We start from the raw sequence: 23,425 nt of genomic DNA, 5'->3' as shown, positions 1-23,425 counted from the left end.
TAAAGATGAGGAAAAAAATCACAGTGCACTTTCCCTTTAAGTAATTTACGTTCCAAATATTGTACTTTGCTTTCTGACCAGAGGTGTTCTTTCAAGGCCAAAAAGGGATACAGGATGCTTGTAAAAGGTCATTGTTAAAGACTTTTGTAAAAATAATTTAGTTAGTGAAATGCACTAGAAGAAAACAAAAATGACAGCATTAGCTGTATCATTGTAATGTGCTGTGCGACTTTTATATACTATACATTTTGATGCATAGGGGCCTATTTATTAAATGTCTTGCGGACCTGATCCGACAGTGCGGATCAGGTCCGCAAGACCTCGCTGAATGCAGAGAGCAATACGCTCTCCGCATTTAACATTGCACCAGCCGCTCACAAGAGCTGCTGGTGCAACGCCGCCCCCTGCTGACTCGCGACCAATTGGCCACCAGCAGGGAGGTGTCAATCAACCCAATCGTACTCGATCGGGTTGATTTCTGGCGATTCCTGTCCGCCTCATCAGAGCAGGCGGACAGAGTTATGGAGCAGCGGTCTTTAGACCGCTGCTTCATAACTGGTGTTTCTGGCGAGTCTGAAGACTTGCCAGAAACACGGGCCCACAATCTCCGTTCGGAGCTTAATAAATGGGCCCCAAAGGCTTCATGGCATAGACAAGACAACTCTTCCCATATAACCTCTTTATTTGTCCTGTCAGGAGGCATAAAGGTCACATTTCCCATTATTCCTAAATTTATCTTTTGCTTTTAAAACTCCAACTCCAGAGGGTTTCCCTGCCTTGCAGTATTGTCTGTGCTTGGGTTCACAATGCCCCAGTCTTAATTAAATAGAATAGAATAATTTTCTTTATTAAAGTGATGGTAAATTGAAGTGTGCATAAATGTATATTCCAAATCTATACAAAAATTGAACTCTGCCTTTATTCATGTATCTCAATCAAGGATGCACTTCAACATTTATAGTCCATAACCCCCATCTGTCCCACCACAAAACTCTTTTATTTTATGAGATGACGTTTCACCTCTTATCTAATAGCCGTGATAGCCATACGGTACTGCATAAAAAAACAAGCTTTGCAGATATTGATCTTTTTACAAATTGAAGGCTTGTGGCAGTCTTGTGTCGAGCCAGTCTATTGGTGCAATTTTTTCAACATATAAACACATAAATACACATGAATACACATAGATGTACACCTATATATATATATACACACCATCAGCAAAAAGATTATGGCTCACTGATGGTTAGACTTTTTAGCAATAAAGTAGTTTTGAATTAAGCTATGTGCATTGTTTTTTTTTCTTTAGACATAATGCTATTGTACACTTAATAGACTGCAGTATAGTGTATATATAACTTTTACATGCACCGGGAGGCAAAAAAATTAGTTTGACTCACTTTGTTGCTTGCTATATTAGTTTTATTGCGGTGGTCTGGAACCGAACCCACAATATCTCTGAGTGTTTTCCTGTATAGAAAAATCTGCCTTTTTAGAATCTCATGATGGATGTTGCCGTGCTGGAGGATCATTTTATATCATCTCACCTGAGCGGAGAGCTTTATATCATCAGGCCCTTAGGGCTTGATTCTGTAAAGCTCTCTAGTCTGGTGTGATTATTATTAATTTCATTTATTTGTATAGTGCCTGTCTACAGGTTGAGGGTGCAGAGATTTAAGGTTTGGGGTAGCTTGTCATATGGATTGTACTTGCAGCAGTGAGTCAAGGCAGTTCAAGATTTATTTTGGGTAGGATGAAAAACAGGGGAGCTATGGTAAGCCTCCCTGAATAGGTGGGTTTTCAAAAAGTGTCTGAAGCTATACAAGGTTGGAGACAGTCTGATGAAGCAGAGTAGAGAGTTCCAGAAGACAAGAGCAGCACGTGAGAAGTCTTTGAGGCAAGAGAAAATCTTAGAGCTAATAGGAGTGTAGAGACATAAGTCAGAGGTTGATCGAAGAGGACGACTCAGGGAGTATTTGGAGATGAGAGAGGAAATATAGTTGGGAGTGAGGCTGTTGAGTGCTTTATTGGTTAGGGTTAATACTTTGCATTGTATTGCCATTTAGAAGCAGTTTGCAGTAGTCAAAGTGTGACAAAATAATGGAATGAATTAGTATTGTAGGTGTTGGATGTCTCAGGTAGGGGGGTATTAAGAAACAGCAAAGTATTAGACAGATTGAGCTGGAGATAGTGCAAGGACATTCATGTGGAGACTGCAAAGTTAATTTGGGTTTTATCAGTATATAAATGATCTGGAAGCCAAAGGAGGATATAAGTTTTATAAGGGAGGATGTATCAATAGAAAAAAAGCAATGGACCCAATACAGAGCCTAGTAGTACTACTGCTGAGAGAGGCAAAGGATAAGAGAATACAGTAAAAGAGCAGTTTGAGAGATAGGAAGCAAACCAGGAGAGGGTCAACTGTGTCGAAAGCAGCAGATAGATCCAGAAGAATTAGTATTGAGTAGTGTCCCTTTGCTTTAGCTGATAGCAGATCATTTGTTAGTTTAGTAAGAGCAGTTTTTGTTGAGTGTTTAGGGCGGAAACCAGATTGTAGCGGATCAAGTAAGGAGTTAGGTTATTATAGACCAGTCATTCCAATAATTTGGAGGTAAAGGGAAATAAGGAGACCGGACGATAGTTAAAAGGGGTGGATGGGTCAAACGAGGGCTTTTTAAGGATTGGTATGATTGACGCATGCTTGAATGTATCAGGAAATGTGCAGGTTGTGAGAGACTAGTTAAAGAGATGAGTTACGGCAAGTGTTAAAGAAGCAGAGAGAGAGGGAAGAAGATGAATGAATAGGGTCAAGTGAACAAGTTGTGAGATGAGCAGAGGATACGAGTATGAGGGAGAAAAACGAGGGTTGGTTTTGAGGGGTGTAAGGGAGAGGTGTCTTTTCTTATTGTGTCAATTAAAAAATACATGCTTATCTATCAAATCTTGTTAGTACGGGGAGGTCCCTCAAAGAATTTTAGAAAGGCACATTTTATCTCACTTTGTAGGGTTCTGTATGTAAAATATGTACACATATATTGCAATATAATGCTCCAAAATTTAAAAAAAAAAAAAATATGATTTCTCCCCATGTCTGCTAGTTTTAAATAATTGGGCCCTTGGTGACTTTTTTGTCCAATTTTTACCAGTTGTTTTCACGCTTCCTCAGTGAGTGAGTGCCTTTTGGTTAGTAAATTCTCCCAGCTAAGAATGCTTAGTGATTCTCTCTTTATGGATGGAATTACCATCTAGTTAGTGTCGCCACATCATAAATGTTATGGTTTATTCAAAATAAGTCACAAGGGCTCTGTAATCAGTAAGATGTGACAGTCCCACGTTTCCTCTAGCAAATGTCAGAGATGATGTGGGATATCAGAAAACCTCAGATAATCTCTTTTGAGTAGAGAACGTTACCCACACTCTCACCCCATCATCGGTTTCTTCTGCTTTCCTACACTCTGTCAGCTTGAGTTAGGGTGTTCTCGTTGATTCATGGAGAGATAAGGAAAGGGCATAACTCTAGGCTTTATATCTTTATTTACAATTTCAAAGACAGAATAGTCTTAAATGATTTTTAGCCAATGTGTTCTATCTTCATCCAACGCGTACAGATGCGCACAAACAATTCTCACATTTTAATTGTTTTTTATTTTTTATTTTTTCATTTTTATTATTCATCTCTGTTAAATTTCATATTTTAATGTCACTAGGGAAAAGGTTATTTAAAATGTCATCTGTGGTCCTTAGGCGGCTAAAGACAAAATTATTTTCGATACATTGAGGTCAGCTTCATTGTTAATCAATGCCTTGAAGCAAACTGCTACCATCATGGTGCCACTACACTGAGGGTGGGGGGAATTTGGCTTCCTCCTTTAAAACATCCTTTATAAAAAAAAAAAAAGATAATATGCGCATCCATCAGTTAGGAGTCTAATAAAAGGAATACTAAGTTATAGCATAATCTTTCTCGAATAGCTCTATTACAAATTACGACACTGTCAAAGGGAGCATGCATCTTCATATTGTCAGTATTGTCTTTTTAACTGATTCAAGGGACAGCATATCTCAGTAATTAGGCACTGAATTGCAAAATAACTATGTTAAAGAACAATTTACAAGGTTTTGCAAATCAAGAGCAGTTGTGGGAGATATTTCCTAAAAAGTCTGGTGGCATCCTCCATGTTCCTGTTCTCCTCTGCTGTGGTCAGTTAGGGACATGTGCAAATTAATTTGTGGTCTGAGCTAACCAACCAATCACTGGGTAGAATGTTGCTGGCTTAAGTATACTTCACCTGATGGAGGCACTTCAGCTACTCTGGAAGGAGTGGAACTGAAGCAATATTCAGTGATATTTTACAGCAAAAGCAGGTAAAGTATATTGTAATGTTTTATTGTCATTAACTAAAAAAATGAACTGGGAGATTAAATATTTAGTTACATGTCCCATTTCAGTAGCTTGCATCTTGATATTTTTTTTAAAGAATATAAATATTTAAAAGACAGCTAAACATAGTACAATAACATTAATCAACAAATGCATAATAAATAGACAATGCAAGAGCACTTAGGGGCCGATTTATCAATGTCCGCCAGACATCGCTGAATGCCAACAGCATACGCTGTCGGCATTTAACATTGCACAAGCAGTTCTGGTGAAGATACCTTTTATTTTAGGCCAGTACTTAAGATGGCGGGGACAATTGTGGGGTGGGGGAGGGAAGAGACCTGTTTGGGAGGGATCAGGGGGTGTGATGTGTCAGGTGGGAGGCATGAAATATACTAAAATGGGCCTAGATCAATACGTTGGGTTGTCTACTACACTAAAGCTAAAATTAACCCTACAAGCTCCCTAATTAACCCCTTCACTGCTGGGCATAATACAGGTGTGGTGCGCAGCTGCATTTAGCGCCCTTCTAATTACAAAGAAGCAACGCCAAAGCCATATATGTCTGCTATTTATGAACAAAGGGGATCCCAGAGAAGCTTTTACAACCATGTGTGCACAAGCTGTTTGTAAATAATTTCAGTGGGAAACCTAAAATTGTGAAATATTTAACATTTTTTTTTCTTCATTTGATCGTATTTGGCGGTGAAATGGTGGCATAGAATATACCAAGATGGGCCTAGATCAATACTTGGGGTTGTCTACTACACTACACTAAATCTAAAATTAACCCTAGAAGCTCCCTAAATGCTCCCTAATTAACCCCTTCACTGCTGGGCATAATACACGTGTGGTGCACAGTGGCATTTAGCGGCCTTCTAATTACCAAAAGCAAAGCCCAAGCCATATATGTCTGCTATTTCTGAACAAAGGGGATACCAGAGAAGCGTTTACAACCATTTATGCCATAATTGCACAAGTTGTTTGCAAATAATTTCAGTGAGAAACCTAAAGTTTGTGAAAAAAATTGTGAAAAAGTGAACAATTTTTTCTAATTGATCTCATTTGGCGGTGAAATGGTAGCATGAAATATACCAAAACTGGCCTAGAACAATACTTTGGGATGTCTTCTAAAAATATATATATACATGTCATGGGATATTCAGGGATTCCTGACAGATATCAGTGTCCCAATGAAACTAGCGCTAATTTTGAAAAAAAGTGGTTTGGAAATAGCAAAGTGCTACTTGTATTTATTGCCCTATAACTGGCAAAAAAAAGCAAAGAACATGTAAACATTGGGTATTTCTAAACTCAGGACAAAATTTAGAAACTATTTAGCATGGTTGTTTTTTGGTGGTTGTAGATGTGTAACAGATTTTGGGGGTCAAAGTTAGAAAAGTGTTTTTTTCCATTTTTTTCGTCATATTTTATAAAACAATTTTATAGTAAATTATATATAGAAAGTCCATTTAATGGCGAGAAAAACGGTATATAATATGTGTGGGTACAGTAAATAAGTAAGAGGAAAATTACAGCTAAACACAAACACCGCAAAAATGTAAAAATAGCCTTGGCCCCAAATGGACAGAAAATGGAAAAGTATTTTGGTCATTAAGGGGTTAAAGGGACAGTAAAGTAAAAAAAAACTTTCATGATTTAAATAGGGCATGTAATTTTAAACAACTTTCCAATTTACCAAGAAAACAAAGCAAAATTGGTAATAAAAGTATTCTTAGTTGAAAGCTAAATCTAGGAGGTTCATATGCTAATTTATTAGACCTTGAAGACTGCCTCTAATCTGAAAGCATTTTGACAGTTTTTCACCACTAGAGGGCGTTAGTTCATGTGTTTCATATAGATAACATTGAGCTCAGGCATGTGAAGCTAGGAGTCAGCACTGATTGGCTAAAAATGCAAGTCTGTCAAAAGAACTGAAATAAGGGGGCAGTTTGGAGAGGCATAGATACAAGGTAATCACAGAGGAAAAAAGTATATTATTATAACTGTGTTGGTTATGCAAAATTGGGGAATGGGTAATAAAGGGATTATCTACCTTTTTAAACAACAATAATTCTGGTGTTTACTGTCCCTTTAACTCCTGTCCCTTAAGTCTGAATTTCACATGAGCAGTAGATTATTTTCTAATAAATTTCAATTAGTTTTATTTTACTTTCCACTGCATTATGTGACAGCCATCAGCTAATCACAAAATGCATATACCTATATTCTTTGAATCTTCCCTCAGAAAGTGTGCATATAAAATATTGTGCATATTTAGATAATGGATGTGAATTGGAATGTTGTTTAAAAACGTGTAATAGTCATGAAAGTCATAAATTTTGGCTTCAGTGGTCCTTTAAGTGTTGGTTAATTCTACAGATAATGTTGATTTAATTTTAGTGAAATATTAGAACACAACAATGAAGGTTTTATTACATACCTCCCAAGTGTCGCAGATATTGCAGGATTATCACAGGTTGAGTGGTTGAATCCTGCCCATGGCACGCCCCTAGTCCATCCCTCCTTTGCTCTGCTCACTGGTGGGTCACCCTTTACAAGACCCCCTCATCTCCCTGCTCTGAAAAGCCCCTTGGTTGGCATATTATCGCATGAAGTGACGCTATCTTGTATGGTGAAATCCCTCTACTTAAAGGGACGTAAAACCCAATTCTTTTTGTTTATGATTTAGATAGAACATAACATTTTAAACAACTTTCTAATTTACTTCCATTATCATATTTTCTTCGTTTTCTTGTTATCCTTATTTGAAAAGCAGAAATGTAAGCTCAAGAGTGTGCACGTGTCTGCAGCATTATATAGCAGCAGTTTTGCAACAATGTTATACATTAGCGGTAACACTAGATGGCAGCACTATTTCCTGTCATGTATGGGTTTAGGCATGTGCACGCTACCTACCTAGGTATCTCTTTAACAACGAATAACATGAGTATGAAACATTTTTTAAAATAGAACTAAATTGGAAGCTTTTAAAAAATTGTATTCTCTATCTGAATAATGAAAGAAAATTTGGGGGTTTAATGTCCCTTTAACTGGCCAACTGAAGTATGTTCTCAGACCCGGAAAGGCCGTTCCATACCAGGAAAGAGAATGTGCAGACACAGGAATAGCTCTAAATATGCCATATGCAAATATATGGACAATGCAGCTAACATTTCTCATATATAAAAAGATAGAAGCGCTCAACCTGGGAAAGAACAATAGCATAATAGCTTCCTCTATGGCTAGTTACCACCCTAGAAGCAGCCTCTTTTTGCTCAACATATGCCTTTCACAGAGAAGAACTTTCCTGAAGCATATCAGTCTGATCCTGATTTCACAGTACAGTCCAGCCCCGAAATACCAGGCAATCCCTCTCTGAACAAGAGAAACGGCAAAACCCCAGACGTATGTTTCGGCCTATTGTGGGCCTCGTCAGTGAGGTGCAGCCATATCCCTCTAGGCACACTGAGCAACGGGTCCACGTCTGGATTCCTGCATCACACTTAGGGAGACTTCCCAAAATGTCATAATTTGCATAAATAAAAAGATAAAAGCTTGTTCTATGGCTAGTTACCACCCAAGAAGCAGCCTCTCTTTGCTCAACATTTCTCATATAGTGGGCAATATTCATGTACACTTTGCAGTGCAGATAGCTATGCATCTATTATTTTGCAAAACCTGACAATGTGAATTAATTATAGAAAAATGTAGTTAAATTATGTGTGTTTTTAAAGCATATCATTTTTATAGTTCCGTTTACTGGTTGCTTATACAATATTGAGGTCTATGGAGCCGAATTATAAAGCTCCGCCTGCTCTGAGGCGACTGACAGAAATCAACCCAATCGAATACGATCTGGCTGAGTGACACCCCCTGCTAGCGGCCAATTGGCCGCGAATCTGCAGGGGGCGGCATTGCACCAGCAGTTCACAAGAACTGCTTGTGCAATGATAGATGCCAACAGTGTATGCTGTCTGCATTTATCGCTGTTTTTCAGTGTTTTTGCTATTTTTAGTATTAATATTGCTAAAATTACAGTAAAACATATAGCTGTGCACAACTTAAATATGGACACCATTTACGATACAATGAAATTGTAAATGTGATACAGTGTCAGTGTAAAAAAAAAACAAGCATTCATGCTGGGCATAATACAATGTGGTGCGCATCGGCAATTAGCGGCCTTCTAATTACCAAAAATCAATGCCAAAGCCATATATGTCTGCTATTTCTGAACAAAGGGGATCCCAGAGAAGCATTTACAACCATTTGTGCCATAATAGCACAAGCTGTTTGTAAATAATTTTAGTGAGAAACCTAAAGTTTGAAAAAAAGTTAACAATTTTTTTTATTTGATCGCATTTGGCGGTGAAATGGTGGCATGCAATATACCAAAATGGGCCTAGATCAATACTTTGGGTAGTCTACTACACTAAAGCAAAAATTAACCCTACAAGCTCCCTAATTAACCCCTTCACTGCTGGGCATAATACAAGTGTGGTGCACAGTTGCATTTAGCGGCTTTCTATTTACCAAAAAGTAATGCCAAAGCCATAAATGTCTGCTATTTCTGAACAAAGGGGATCCTAGAGAAGCATTTACAACCATTTTTGCCATAATAGCACAAGCTGTTTGTAAATAATTTCAGTGAGAAACCTAAAGTTTGTGAAAAAGTTAAAGGGACACTGTACCCAAATTTTTTATTTTGTGATTCAGATAGAGCATGCAATTTTAAGCAACTTTCTAATGTACTCCTATTATCAAATTTTCTTCATTCTCTCTGTATGTTTATTTGAAAAGCAAGAATTTAAGTTTAGATGCCAGCCCATTTTTGGTGAACAACCTGGGTTGTCCTTGCTGATTGGACAGCACCAATAAACAAATGCTGTCCATGGTTCTGAACCACAAATTTGCTGGCTCCTTAGCTTAGATGCCTTCTTTTTCAAATAAAGAAATCAAGAGAACGAAGAAAAATTGATAACAGAAGTGAATTAGAAAGTTGCTTAAAATTGCATGCTCTATCCGAATCATGAAATAAAAAATTTGGGTTCAGTATCCCTTTAATGATTTTTTTTATTTGATTGCATTTGGCGGTGAAATGGTGGCATGAAATATACCAAAATGGGCCTAGATCAATACTTTGGGTTGTCTAATTAAAAAAAATATATATACATGTCAAGGGATATTCAGGGATTTCTGACACATATCAGTGTTACAATATGACTATCGCTAATTTTCTTCCTAAATGGAAAGAGTCCACAGCTGCATTCATTACTTTTGGGAAAAAAAGAACCTGGCCACCAGGAGAAGGCAAAGACACCCAAGCCAAAGGCTTAAATACTCCTCCCACTCCCCTCATCCCCCAGTCATTCTTTGCCTTTCGTCCCAGGAGGTTGGCAGAGAAGTGTCAGAAGTTTGTTTTCTCTTATGGACGGTAGTACTCTTCGACATGGGACAGGAGCTTTAAGTAATCCTATCAGTCTCTCAGTGAGGGCCTGGATGAAGAGTCCAGGAAGAGTCTTTCTGCAAAACCATCCTGACTCATATTAACAGGTTCACTAGCAATCAGCATTGTCGAACTTCGCTTCACTGCCTGCTTTCTTCTCTCAAGTCCATGGCGGAGGCACTGCTACTATTCGTCACACTTGAAGGGCCATGTTCCTGTTCTACGGCGTAGATTCTGGTAAGATCGTTTCATTTTACTTTATCAGAATGTACTGTAACTTTTTGTTTCCCGTAAGGTACTATCTTGCGGGACTTAAGTATATTTATAGGGCTTCAGTGAGGCTCCTTTGGTATCTTAGAGTCGAGGGTTACTATCTCCTGAGGGGGATTATGGAACGGGGGGGATATAATCATGTTTGTTATATGATTCAATCTGCTTATGTGTAGTGTTAACTGGGCTCTTGGCTAGAACATAAAGGCCTTTGGAAGTGACGCGACCTTATGGTTGGGCGCGCTTTTTGGACTGTACTGTACCTTGTGACTGGACATGTTTATAGTCTGGTTTTCCATTTCCGCATTCCTGACTGTGTGGCGACTGAGTAATTAGAGTCTGCTAGTGTTTGGTTCTAGGAGGTGGTGAGTGCCCCAGCCATTGTGGGTGTCAGGTGCCGTTTAAGTTTTTTCTTTAGTCAATATTATTTAATTCTCTATCTAATTATGGAGGATTCTGATGCTGAGACTGTTCAAGATTCAGATTCTTCGACTTTTGAAGAATGCAAATTGGCCCCTTTGACACAGGTCATTCAGTTATGTTTGATATGCCGTGTTTGATATGCCGTATTAGAGTGGCCTGTTCCTTGGGCTCGGGGAATCAGGGGTCTGCTGAGCCATCCGCCCCTGGGGGTTCTTTCCTTCGAGAGGTGAGTTTCCTACCGCTCCCGACTACTACACATGTGGGTAACCCAGATTATGTTTATCCCTCCTTACAGGGCGGCTTGTTTCCCCCTGGAGGTTGCAGCTCGTTTTCGCTTTAACATATTTTTGGCGATTATGCGTTTGCAAAGTCTAGACATTTATTTGCGTTTGTGCTTGTTCCTGATTGTCCCAGGTTTACCGGCATTGGGTGGGCCTATACAGTTCCCTGCGGGTGCAGCTGTTCCTGAGTGTTGTGCCTTTCTTTACAGAATAGCGCGTCTTCGCGTTTTACTCAGACACGTTTTTGAGTTATTAGAAGATCCTATCCTTAACGGATACAGGAAGCCGCAGTATTCTACTTCGAATGGCTCACCTCATTAGACATGAGGGGATGACATAATCTCCAAACTTTCTGCTTATTGAGGTCTTTCCCAGTTTTTTGTTGGGAGATCAGGCTTCCGTTTGGCTGGTCCTGCGGGTATGTCTGTTTTCTTCCTGGGCGTTAGCCTATGGGTTGCCTTATATTTTCTTTTATCCAGTTAGGATATCTTTTATTTCGATTATGTGTTTCCTTCGGGAACTTCTGGGATCGATTCTCTCTGGTTGCTTCTTCGGAAGTTTGTTAAGGGATATGTTAGTCCTATGTTTGTCTGTTTTACCTTCCTCTCTGAGGGAGGATATAGGCAGCTTGGCAGTTATGACCCCAGCTGCGGCTGGTCCTGCTGGGATTCAGATCTTCTGTCCTGTGGCTTATTCAGACACATGGCGCCTGTTATGCCTTGCTGGTCCGGTGGGGCGCTGAGTGCTCAAAAATTATTATTTGTGTATCTGTGTTCTTTTTATAAGTTCAGCTAAGCTCTCTAAAATGATCCGTATGGCAGGAAAGATTGTGTCAGTCCTTATTCAGATTTCACTCTGATTGACCGGGTCAGTGGTGTCCCGTTCCGTCACTCTTTTTGCTCGATTTCTTCGGGGCCTAGAGCTCTTACCTCTCTTGAGAGGATTGGGGGGTTTAGCGCCCCCTTACCATCGTTTGGCAGTTTGGCCTCTTAGGCTTTGGAATTGTCCTTGAACTTGTTCCTGCTGTGGTTTTCATCTGGAGACCTGTCGGACTTTGTCCGTTCCTCTGGGACCTGGTTCCCTTCGGGAGTTGGTTCCTTTGTAGGGACATGGGCAGTGTGGTCTCCTCCTGCTCTGTTTAGGGTTCCTCCCCGGAGCTGGAGATATGTCGGACTTTGTCCGTTCCTCGTGGACCTGGTTCCCTTCGGGAGTTGGTCCCTTTGTAGGGACACGGGCAGTGTGGTCTCCTCCTGTTCTGTTTAGGGTTTCTCCCCAGAGCTGGAAGATGCTCCACATTCCTTCTTTCATCTTCTCCTCTGATTTCTTTTGCAAGATGTACCGAGTCCACGGATTCATCCTTACTTGGGGGATATTATCCTTCCTAACAGGAAGTGGCAAAGAGAGCACCACAGCAGAGCTGTCTATATAGCTCCCCCCTTAACTCCACCCCCCAGTCATTCTCATTGCCGGCTCTAAGCAGGAAGGGTAAAGTGAAAGAGGTGATAAACTGTTAGTTTTTATTTTATCTTCAAGCAAGAGTTTGTTATTTTTAAATGGTACCAGTGTTGTACTATTTACTCTCAGGCAGGAGATAGATGAAGATTTCTGCCTGGAGGATGATGATGTTAGCATTTGTAACTAAGGTCCACTGCTGTTCCCACAGAAGCTGAGGAGTACAGGAAAACTTCAGTGTGAGGAACGGTTTCTTGCTATACAGCAATGAGGTATGTTCAGTAATTTTTTCTGCAGAGACTGTGATAACTCAGAAAGGCTGACAATATCCCCATAAGGGGAAGGGGAAGCAGTAATCCTAGTCTTAGAAGGGGCTTTACTAGCTTGCATAAAGGGCTTAATTTATGGGCATTCAGTTTGAATGATGTATTACAAACGTTTGTGTGTTCTGGGAGTAACGTTTTTTATTATCTGAAGGGACAACTGTATGAGGGTACACATGGCTGAAAAATCACTTGGTAGATTTTTCTAAAGGCCTTAGTAACATCGAGTGCGGTGGGCGGGGCCTAATTTCGCGCCTCAGTTGCGCAGTTATTTTCCATAGACAAGCAGCAAACTTCAACCAGAGGGTCCTGGGGAACTTCTTGGGCCTAATTGAAGTTTTATCCCCACATTATCAACCCCTAAGGGCAGGTAGGTGCCACAGTAGAGCTGTGGCAAGGTGCTGACAGGGGTTTTTACCGGTTTTTGGCACTTTGTCAATCCGGTTTTCTTATTTGGGGGTTAAATGTTAAATTACTTGTGGTGCAATCTTACCATAGCTTAGTGTGTCTACTGCAAAAATTTCGGAAAATTTGAAGTAATTTTAAGCAGTTTTGCAATTTGTGTATGTCTTTTTTTCTCTTAAAGGCACAGTACCGTTTTATTATTGTTTTTTCATTAAATAAGGTGTTTTCCAAGCTTGCTTGTCTCATTACTAGCCTGTTCAACATGTCTGACACTGAGGAAACTCATTGTTCAATTTGTTTAGAAGCCATTGTGGAACCCCCTCTTAGAATGTGTCCCACTTGTACTGATATGTCTATAAATTGCAAACAGCATATCTTGACTTGACGCCAAGTACCTCTAAAGCGTCTAATTCTTTTTACCTTGCAAGATATGGCCTCAGTTATGAATACTACCCTCACAGAGGTTTTATCTAAACTGCCTGGGTTGCAAGGGAAGCGCAGTAGCTCTGTGTTAAGAATGAATGCTGAGCCTTCTGACGCTTTAGTAGCCGTATCCGATATTCCCTCCCAATGTTCAGAGGTAGGGATGAGAGATTTACTCTCTGAGGGAGAGATTTCTTATTCAGGAAAGATGTTCCCTCAGACAGATTCAGATATGATGGCATTTAAATTTAAGCTAGAACACCTCCGTTTATTGCTCAGGGAGGTTTTAGCGACTCTGGATGATTGTGACCCTATTGTGTAAAATGGACAAATATCTAGAGGTTCCTGTTTACACTGATGTTTTTCCGGTCCCTAAGAGGATTTCGGACATTGTTACTAAGGAGTGTGATAGACCAGGTTTTCCGTTCGCTCTCCCTCCTGTTTTTAAGAAGATGTTTCCCATATCTGACACCATGCGGGACTCATGGCGGACGGTCCCTAAGGTGGAGGGAGCTATTTCTACTCTGGCTAAGTGTACAACTATACCTATTGAAGACAGTTGTGCTTTCATAGATCCTATGGATAAAAAATTAGAGGGTCTCCTAAAGAAAATTTTTGTTCATCAGGGTTTTCTTCTTCAGCCTATAGCGTGCATTTTTCCTGTAACCACTGCAGCTGCCTTTTGGTTTGAGGCTCTAGAAGAGTCTCTTCAGGTGGAGACCCCACTAGATGATATTCTGGACAGAATTAGGGCTCTTAATCTTTTTTTACAGATGCCACTTTTCATCTTGCTAAGTTAGCGGCAAAGAATTCAGGTTTTGCCATTGTATCGCGTAGAGCGTTATGGCTTAAGTCCTGGTCGGCTGATGTGTCATCAAAATCTAAGCTTTTGACCACCACTTTCAAAGGTAAGACCCTATTTGGGTCTGCACTGAAAGAGATCATTTCAGACATCACAAGGGGGGAAGGGTCATGCCCTCCCTCAAGATAAGACAAGGACCAAACAAAATAATGTTCGTTCCTTTCGAAACTTCAAGGGTGGCCCCGCTTCCACTTCCCCTGCTGCAAAGCAAGAGGGGAACTTTTCTCAATCCAAACCAACCTGGAGACCTAACCAGGCTTGAAACAAGGGTAAACGGACCAAAAAGCCTGCTGCTGCCACTAAGACAGCATGAAGGGGTAGCCCCCGATCTGGGACCAGATCTAGTAGGGGGCAGACTCTCTCTCTTTGCTCAGGCCTAGGCAAGAGATGTACAGGACTCCTGGGCCGTAGAAATTGTAACCCAGGGGTATCTTCTAGATTTCAAAGATTCTCCTCCAAGGGGGAGATTCCATCTTTCTCAATTGTCTGTAAACCAGACAAAAAGAGAGGCGTTCTTACACTGTGTAGAAGACCATTTTACCATGGGAGTGATCTGCCCATGTTCTGAAAGAACAGGGACAGGGTTTCTACTCCAATCTGTTTGTGGTTCCCAAAAAAGGAGGGAACCTTCAGACCAATTCTAGATCTCAAGATCCTAAACCAATTCCTAAGAGTTCCATCCTTCAAGATGGAGACCATTCGGACTATTTTACCAATGATCCAGGAGGGTCAATTTATGACCACCGTGGATTTAAAGAATGCATATCTACACATTCCTATCCACAAAGATCATCACCAGTTCCTCAGGTTTGCCTTTCTGGACAGGCATTACCAGTTTGTGGCTCTTCCCTTCGGGTTGGCCACGGCGCCAAGAATCTTCACAAAGGTGCTAGGGTCCCTTCTGGCGGTCCTAAGGCCATGGGGCATAGCAGTGGCGCCTTATCTAGACGACATCCTAATTCAAGCTTCGACTTTCCAACTAGCCAAGTCTCACACGGACTTAGTGTTGGCCTTTCTAAAATCTCATGGGTGGAAGGTGAACGTGAAAAAGAGTTTTCTTATTCCTCTCACAAGAGTTCCATTCCTGAGAACTCTGATAGATCCGGTGGACATGACATTTTTTCTGACGGAGGTCAGGAAATCAAAGATTTTAACCACCTGCCGAGCTCTTCATTCCATTCCTCGGCCGTCAGTGGCTCAGTGTATGGAGGTAATCGGACTTATGGTAGCGGCAATGGACATAGTTCCGTTTGCTCGCTTGCATCTCAGACCACTGCAACTATGCATGCTCAAACAGTGGAATGGGGATTATGCAGATTTATCTCGTCAGATAAATCTGGATCAAGAGACCAGAGACTCTCATCTTTGGTGGTTGTCACAGGATCACCTGTCCCAGGGAATGTGTTTCCGCAGGCCAGCGTGGGTTATAGTGATGACGGACGCCAGCCTACTGGGCTGGGGTGCAGTCTGGAATTCCCTGAAAGCACAGGGCTTGTGGACTCAGGAGGCGGCCCTCCTACCGATAAATATTCTGAAATTAAGAGCAATATTCAATGCTCTTCAGGCGTGGCCTCAGCTGGCTTCTGCCGGATTCATCAGATTTCAGTCGGACAACATCACGACTGTAGCTTATATCAATCATCAGGGGGGAACAAGGAGTTCCTTGGCGATGATAGAAGTTTCCAGGATAATCCGAGACTCACTCTTGCCATCTATCAGTGATCTATATCCCAGGGGTAAAGAACTGGGAGGCAGATTTTCTAAGTCATCAGACTTTTTATCCGGGGGAGTGGGAGCTCCATCCGGAGGGGTTTGCTCAACTGGTTCAGCTATGGGGCACACCATAATTGGATCTGATGGCGTCTCGTCAGAACGCTAAACTTCCTTGTTACAGATCCAGGTCCAGGGATCCTCAGGCAATACTGATAGATGCTCTAGCAGTACCCTGGTCGTTCAACCTGGCTTATGTGTTTCCACCTTTCCCTCTCCTTCCGTGTCTGATTGCCAGAATCAAACAGGAGAGAGCTTCGGTGATTTTGATAGCACCTGCGTGGCCACGCAGGACTTGGTATGCAGACCTGGTAAACATGTCATCTCTGCCACCATGGACTCTGCCACTGCGACAGGACCTTCTGATTCAAGGTCCGTTCAAGCATCCAAATCTAATTTCTCTGCAACTGACTGCTTGGAGATTGAACGCTTGATTTTATCAAAGCGGGGTTTCTCTGAGTCGGTCATAGATACCTTGATTCAGGCTCGAAAGCCTGTCACCAGGAGAATCTATCATAAGATATGGCGTAAATATCTTTTTTGGTGCGAATCCAAAGGCTACTCATGGAGTAAGATCAGGATTCCTAGGATTTTGTCCTTTCTTAAAGAAGGATTGGAGAAAGGATTGTCGGCTAGTTCCTTAAAAGGACAGATATCTGCTTTGTCTATTCTATTGCACAAGCGTCTGGCAGATGTCCCAGACATTCAGGCTTTTTGTCAGGCTTTAGTTAGAATCAATCCTGTGTTTAAACCTGTTGCTCCGCCATGGAGTCTAAATTTAGTTCTCAATGTTCTTCAGGGGGTTTCGTTTGAACCCATGCATTCCATAGATATTAAGCTTCTATCTTGGAAAGTTCTGTTTCTAGTGGCTATCTCTTCAGCTCGAAGGGTTTCTGAATTATCTGCATTACAATGTGACTCGCCTTATCTTGTTTTCTATGCTGATAAGGTGGTTTTGCGTACCAAACCTGGGTTCCTCCCTAAGGTTGTTACTAATAGGAATATCAATCAGGAGATTGTTGTTCCTTCTCTGTGTCCTAATCCTTCTTCTAAGAAGGAACGTTTATTGCACAACTTGGATGTGGTTCGTGCTTTGAAGTTCTATTTGCAGGCAACCAAAGATTTTCGTCAATCATCTTCTTTGTTGTCTATTCTGGAAAACGTAGGGGTCAGAAGGCTACGGCTCCCTCTCTTTCCTTTTGGCTGAAAAGCATAATTTGTTTGGCTTATGAGACTGCTGGACAGCAGCCTCCTGAAAGAATTACTGCTCACTCTACTAGAGCGGTGGCTTCAACATGGGCTTTTAAAAATGATGCTTCTGTTGAACAGATTTGTAAGGCTGCGACTTGGTCTTCGCTTCATACATTTTCCAAATTTTACAAATTTGATACTTTTGCTTCTTCGGAGGCTATTTTTGGGAGAAAGGTTTTGCAAGCAGTGGTGCCTTCCATTTAGGCTCCTGTCTTCTCCCTCCCTTCATCCATGTCCTAAAGGCAAGTATAAATTTTGTTTTTAAGGGGGTGATGTGGAGACTAGCCTTTGTTCTAGTGTTGTTTCAGTCTTTTGCTTCCTTAGATCCTTGGAACGTTGGCAAAGGGTGGTCTCGTCGTGGTGGGACTTGCGAGTTTTCTCATTGTCCATTTACTTTGGACATTGTATGGTTATCTCCCGGGGGTCTGCCTTTTATACATATTCAGACGGGGGATTTCAGTTTACGGGTTCCCGTTTTGGGGGGCTCGGACCTCCTCGCTCTGGTTCTTCCGGTGGCTGAGGTTCTCACTCAGCGCTTTCTTTGTGGATCCCATTGCGGGTTGTACCGGACTGTAGAATCTAAAGTGGGTAGGGGGTTCCCCAGTTCCAGGAAACTTGGGCTGTGTCTTATGGTTGGGCTAGTTGATCTGGTTCCGGCTGGTGAGGTAGCTCAGTGGGTAAATGCCCTGACTACAAGAAAGCCTGTTAAAGGATCCAAGGTCACAGGTTCAGATCACGGCAGGGCTGACTCAGCCCTTTTTCCTTCCGAAGTCGATAAATGAATACCATTATAATTGGCCAATTTTTTCTTGGTGCGATGCCCCTTGGGCTTGCCCTCGCCTATGGTCGGTTTCCCTTGGTCGGCTGGACGTTTGTGATGGTTTCTCTGCTCTGCTAGCAAAAACCACTGCAGCTATGGCACCTTGTCTGGTGCTAGCAAGTTAAAATATCAGGGGATGCCTTCCAGATCAGGGAATTAGAGATTTGTTTTCTCGGTTCAGCTTCTGGCTGTGTCCTGGGGGCAGGGGCTTTGTCCTTCCAGCTTTTTCGCTGGCCCCCTTGGTTGGGGGGCTTATATCCTTTTGGAAGTGTGGACGCTCTCTGGGTTGTTCTGTCCATCTGGAGAGTTGCTGGCTCCGCATAGAGTCTATGTTGGGCCTTTAGATAGATCTCTAGATCTACAGCCTTGTAGACGTTCTCTATGTGGTGTTCAGGTTGGCATTCAGGCACTGTTGTAATGGCAGTGCTTTCTTGCCGTCTGTTGTTTGAGCTGGGGGTTTTCTGGTTCTCTGGTTTCGCACCTGCCAATGCTTGTGTTGGCCCGGCTGGAGGTAGGTCCTGAGATCCGTTGTTCATCTCAGAACTTGGGGGCGCATTGGTCTCTGGGCTCTCCTTGTTTTTCGAGACCTATGTGTAGGCCTGGTAGTTCAGTTGCTTAGAGTGTGCCTTCTGTAGTGGAGGTTTAGCAGTTCACATTTTGGTAGCCGCTTCTAGAGTATTCTTCTGTGTCATCCTGTGGATGTCTGCGTGTCCTTGACTCATGTGTTTACCTTCATCTGGGTCTGCTACATGTAATTTTGCCTGAATTTTTCAGTTGTCCCTAGGCGCTGGTTGATTTGCTGCTTGGCAAGTGAGGGGTTGCTCCTTTGAAACCAACTGCAGCTGTTTGCGCTTTTATTGTGTGCTAACCAGCTGTTCCAATCCTTTGCAGGATGTTGAGAAAACCTTCTCTGTTCTTCTACTTGGTTGTAAACCTTGTGGTTTCTTTTTGGATTGGGCGTTGCCTTCCATTGTCAAGACCCATTTGGGTCTTGCAAGCTTGGTTAATTTAAAGGTTTTCCTATTTATGGCGTTTATGGTAACTTTAGGTTTCCATTTTGTTCTTCTTGCCTTGTTCCTTTGGGAGTTCGGCTGGGGTTCCCTTTGCTAGTGAAGGGTGTGTGTTGGGAGATCGGCTGTTGGGTGACGGTGTCTCCCGGAGGACTGTTGGCTCAGTTGAGTCTGAGTTGCGGTATCTAGCTAGGTTTTTGGGCTATCTGCTGGTCAGTGTCCTTGGGGCCTTTTCCCCTTCCTGTTTTCTCGGCTTCGGACAAAGCTGTTTATTTTGTGTGGTAGTGGTTTTCAGGCCTGGTGCCCTCAGAATGGGCCGCCTATTGTACCCTCCCGTTTTGGCATTCAGTGTCTTCTATAGCTTGGGTATTGTTTTCCCAAAAGTAATGAATGCAGCTGTGGACTCTTTCAAATTTAGGAAGAAAAAATATAAATTATGCTTACCTGATCATTTTCTTTTCTTACGATAGAGTCCACAGCTCCCCACCCGTCTTTTTTATGTGGGGCGTCTTTGTTTTTATTTTTCTGGCACCTTTTCACCCTGATATTTCTTCTACTGTTTCTTGTTCCTCAGCAGAATGACTCGGGGAAGAGGGAAGTGGGAGGAGTATTTAAGCCTTTGGCTGGGGTGTCTTTGCCTCCTCCTGGTGGCCAGGTTCTTATTTCCCAAAAGTAATGAATGCAGCAGTGGACTCTTTCCATCGGAAGAAAAGAAAATGATCAGGTAAGCATAATTTATGTTTTTGGAAAAAAAAATGGTTTGGAAATAGCAAAGTGCTACTTGTACTTATTGCCCTATAACTTGCAAAAAAAAGCAAAGAACTTGTAAACATTGAGTATTTCTAAACAAAATTTAGAAACTATTTAGCATTGGTGTTTTTTGGTGGTTGTAGACGTGTAACACATTTTGGGGATCAAAGTTAGAAAAGTGTTTTTTTTTTTGTTTTTTTTCATCATATTTTATTTTAAAATGTTATAGTAAATTATAAGATATGATGAAAATAATGAAATCTTTAGAAAGTCCATTTAATGGCGAGAAAAACGGTATATAATATGTGTGGGTACAGTAAATGAGTAAGACCAAAATTACAGCTAAACACAAACATCGCAGAAATGTAAAAATAGCCCTAATCCTTAACGGTAAGAAATTGAAAAATGGTCTAAAAATAGAAACTAAAAAGAAAGGGTAAATGGCAAGGCACTGCAGTATAAGTTTGCAGATAAAGTAATTAAAGTACATATTATTATAGTTTGTCTCTTGTTTTATGTCCCTTTAATAATTCAGACAGAGCATGTAATTTTAAAAACAATTTATTTCTATTACCTAATTTGTTTTGTTCTCTTGGTACCTTTTGTTTAAAAGGATACCTCGGCAGGTTCAGGCACAGCAATTCACTAATGGCAGATAGCTTCTGATTAGCAGCAGCACATATATGCCTCGTTGTTGGCTTTCCCAATGTGTCCAGCTAGTTCCCACCAGTGCATTGCTGCTCCTTCAGCAAAGGATACAAAGAGAATGATGATTTGATAATAGACGTAAATGGGAAAGCTGATATCTTGATAAACCAGGAGTTGTGACAGATATTACATTATAATTGGGTAGTATAAATGTCCCTTTTTGGACAATACTGGGGTGTATGCTGCTCTTAAACAGCTTACTTTGAGAGTTTTGACCACACTATAGTTAAGATGCCAGAATATTTAACCTTAACATAATGCTCCCAGTACTAGACTCCGCTAAATGTGTCATATAGTGAAATAGTGTTGATGTATAGGTAAGCAAATAACTTACGCCTAGATTTAGAGTTTGGCGTTAGCCGTCAAAAGCAGCGTTAAGGGGTCCTAACGCTGCTTTTTACCGCCCGCTGGTATTTAGAGTCAGGCAGGAAAGGGTCTACCGCTCACTTCCCTACCGCGATTCCAGGCTACCGCAGATCCCCTTACGCCAATTGCGTATCCTATCTTTTCAATGGGATCTGCCTAACGCTGGTATTTGGAGTCTTGGGAGAAGTGAGCGGTAGACACTCTACCGACAAGACTCCTAACGCCAAAAAAAGTCAGTAGTTAAGAGCTTTATGGGCTAACGCCGGATTATAAAGCTCTTAACTACTGTGCTCTAAAGTACACTAACACCCATAAACTACCTATGTACCCCTAAACCGAGGCCCCCCCACATCGCTGCCACTCTAATAAAATGTTTTAACCCCTAATCTGCCGACCGGACACCGCCGCCACCTACATTATCCCTATGAACCCCTAATCTGCTGACCCTAACATCGCCGACCCCTATATTATATTTATTAACCCCTAATCTGCCCCCCCCATGTCGCCGCTACCTAACTACACTTATTAACCCCTAATCTGCCGACCGGACCTCACCGCCACTATAATAAATGTATTAACCCCTAAAACGCCGCACTCCCGCCTCGCAAACACTAGAATAAATAGTATTAACCCCTAATCTGCCCTCCCTAACATCGCCGCCACCTACCTACAATTATTAACCCCTAATCTCCCGCCCGCACCGTCTCCGCTACTATAATAAAGTTATTAACCCCTAAACCTAACCCTAACACCCCCCTAACATAAATATAATTTATATTAAACGAAATAATATTCCAATAATTAACTAAATTATTCCTATTTAAAACTAAATACTTACCTATCAAATAAACCCTAATATAGCTACAATATAATTAATAATTACATTGTAGCTATTTTAGGATTTATATTTATTTTACAGGCAACTTTGTATTTATTTTAACTAGGTACAATAGCTATTAAAGAGTTAATAACTATTTAATAGCTACCTAGTTAAAATAAATACAAAATTACCTGTAAGATAAATCCTAACCTAAGTTACAATTAATCCTAGCACTGCACTATCATTAAATTAATTAAATAAATTACCTACAATTACCTAAAATAAAATACAATAAAATAAACTATTCTATAATACAAAAACAAACACTAAATTACAAAAAATAAAAAAGAATTACAAGAAGTTTAAACTAATTACACCTAATCTAAGCCCCCTAAAAAAATAAAAAAGCCCCCCAAAATAAAAAAAATCCCTACCCTATTCTAAAATACGAAAGTAATCAGCTCTTTTACCAGCCCTTAAAAGGGCTTCTTGCGGAGCCTTGCCCCAAAGTAATCAGCTCTTTTGCATGAAAATAAAAATACAATACCCCCCCAACATTACAACCCACCACCCACATACCCCTACTTTAACCCACCCAAACCCCCCTTAAAAAATAAACTATCACTAACCCCCTGAAGATCTCCCTACCTTGAGTCGTCTTCACCCAACCGAGCCGAATTCTTCATCCAAGCGGAGCAAGCAGATGTCCTCCATCCGGTAGAAGTCTTGATCCAAGCGGCAAAGAAGAGGTTTTCCATCCGGGCGAAGTCTTGATCCAAGCGGCAAAGAAGAGGTCTTCCATCCGGACGATGTCTTCTTCCAAGCGGCATCTTCTATCTTCTGTCTTCCGGATGCATCTTCATCCCGCCGACGCGGAACATCCTCCTTCCCCGACAGACTAACGACGAATGAAGGTTCCTTTAAGGGACGTCATCCAAGGTGGCGTCCCTTCAATTCCGATTGGCTGATAGAATTCAATCAGCCAATCGGAATTAAGGTAGAAAAAATCTGATTGGCTGATGCAATCAGCCAATCAGATTGAAGTGCAATCCGATTGGCTGATCCAATCAGTCAATCGGATTGAACTCACATTCTATTGGCTGTTCCGATTCCAATTGGCTGATTGAATTCTATCAGTCAATCGGAATTGAAGGGACGCCATCTTGGATGACGTCCCTTAAAGGAACCTTCATTCATCGTTAGTCCGTCGGGGAAGGAGGATGTTCCGCGTCGGCGGGATGAAGATGGATCTGGAAGAAAGCAGATAGAATATGCCGCTTGGAAGAAGACATCGCCCGGATGGAAGACCTCTTCTTTGCCGCTTGGATCAAGACTTCGCCTGGATGGAGGACCTCTTCTTTGCCGCTTGGATCAAGACTTTTACCGGATGGAGGACATCTTCTTGCTCCGCTTGGATGAAGAATTTGGCTCGGCTGGGTGAAGACGACTCAAGGTAGGGAGATCTTCAGGGGGTTAGTGATAAGGGGGGTTTGGGTGGGTTAGAGTAGGGGTATGTGGGTGGTGGGTTGTAATGTTGGGGGGGTATTGTATTTTTATTTTCATGCAAAATAGCTGATTACTTTGGGGCAAGGCCCCGCAAAAAGCCCTTTTAAGGGCTGGTAAAAGAGCTGATTACTTTTGTATTTTAGAATAGGGTAGGG

This window comes from Bombina bombina, chromosome 1 (genome assembly GCF_027579735.1).
Source record: "Bombina bombina isolate aBomBom1 chromosome 1, aBomBom1.pri, whole genome shotgun sequence".
Taxonomy (NCBI): Eukaryota; Metazoa; Chordata; class Amphibia; order Anura; family Bombinatoridae; genus Bombina; species Bombina bombina.
The sequence above is the reverse complement of the archived record's forward strand: the minus strand, read 5'-3'. Positions refer to the sequence as shown.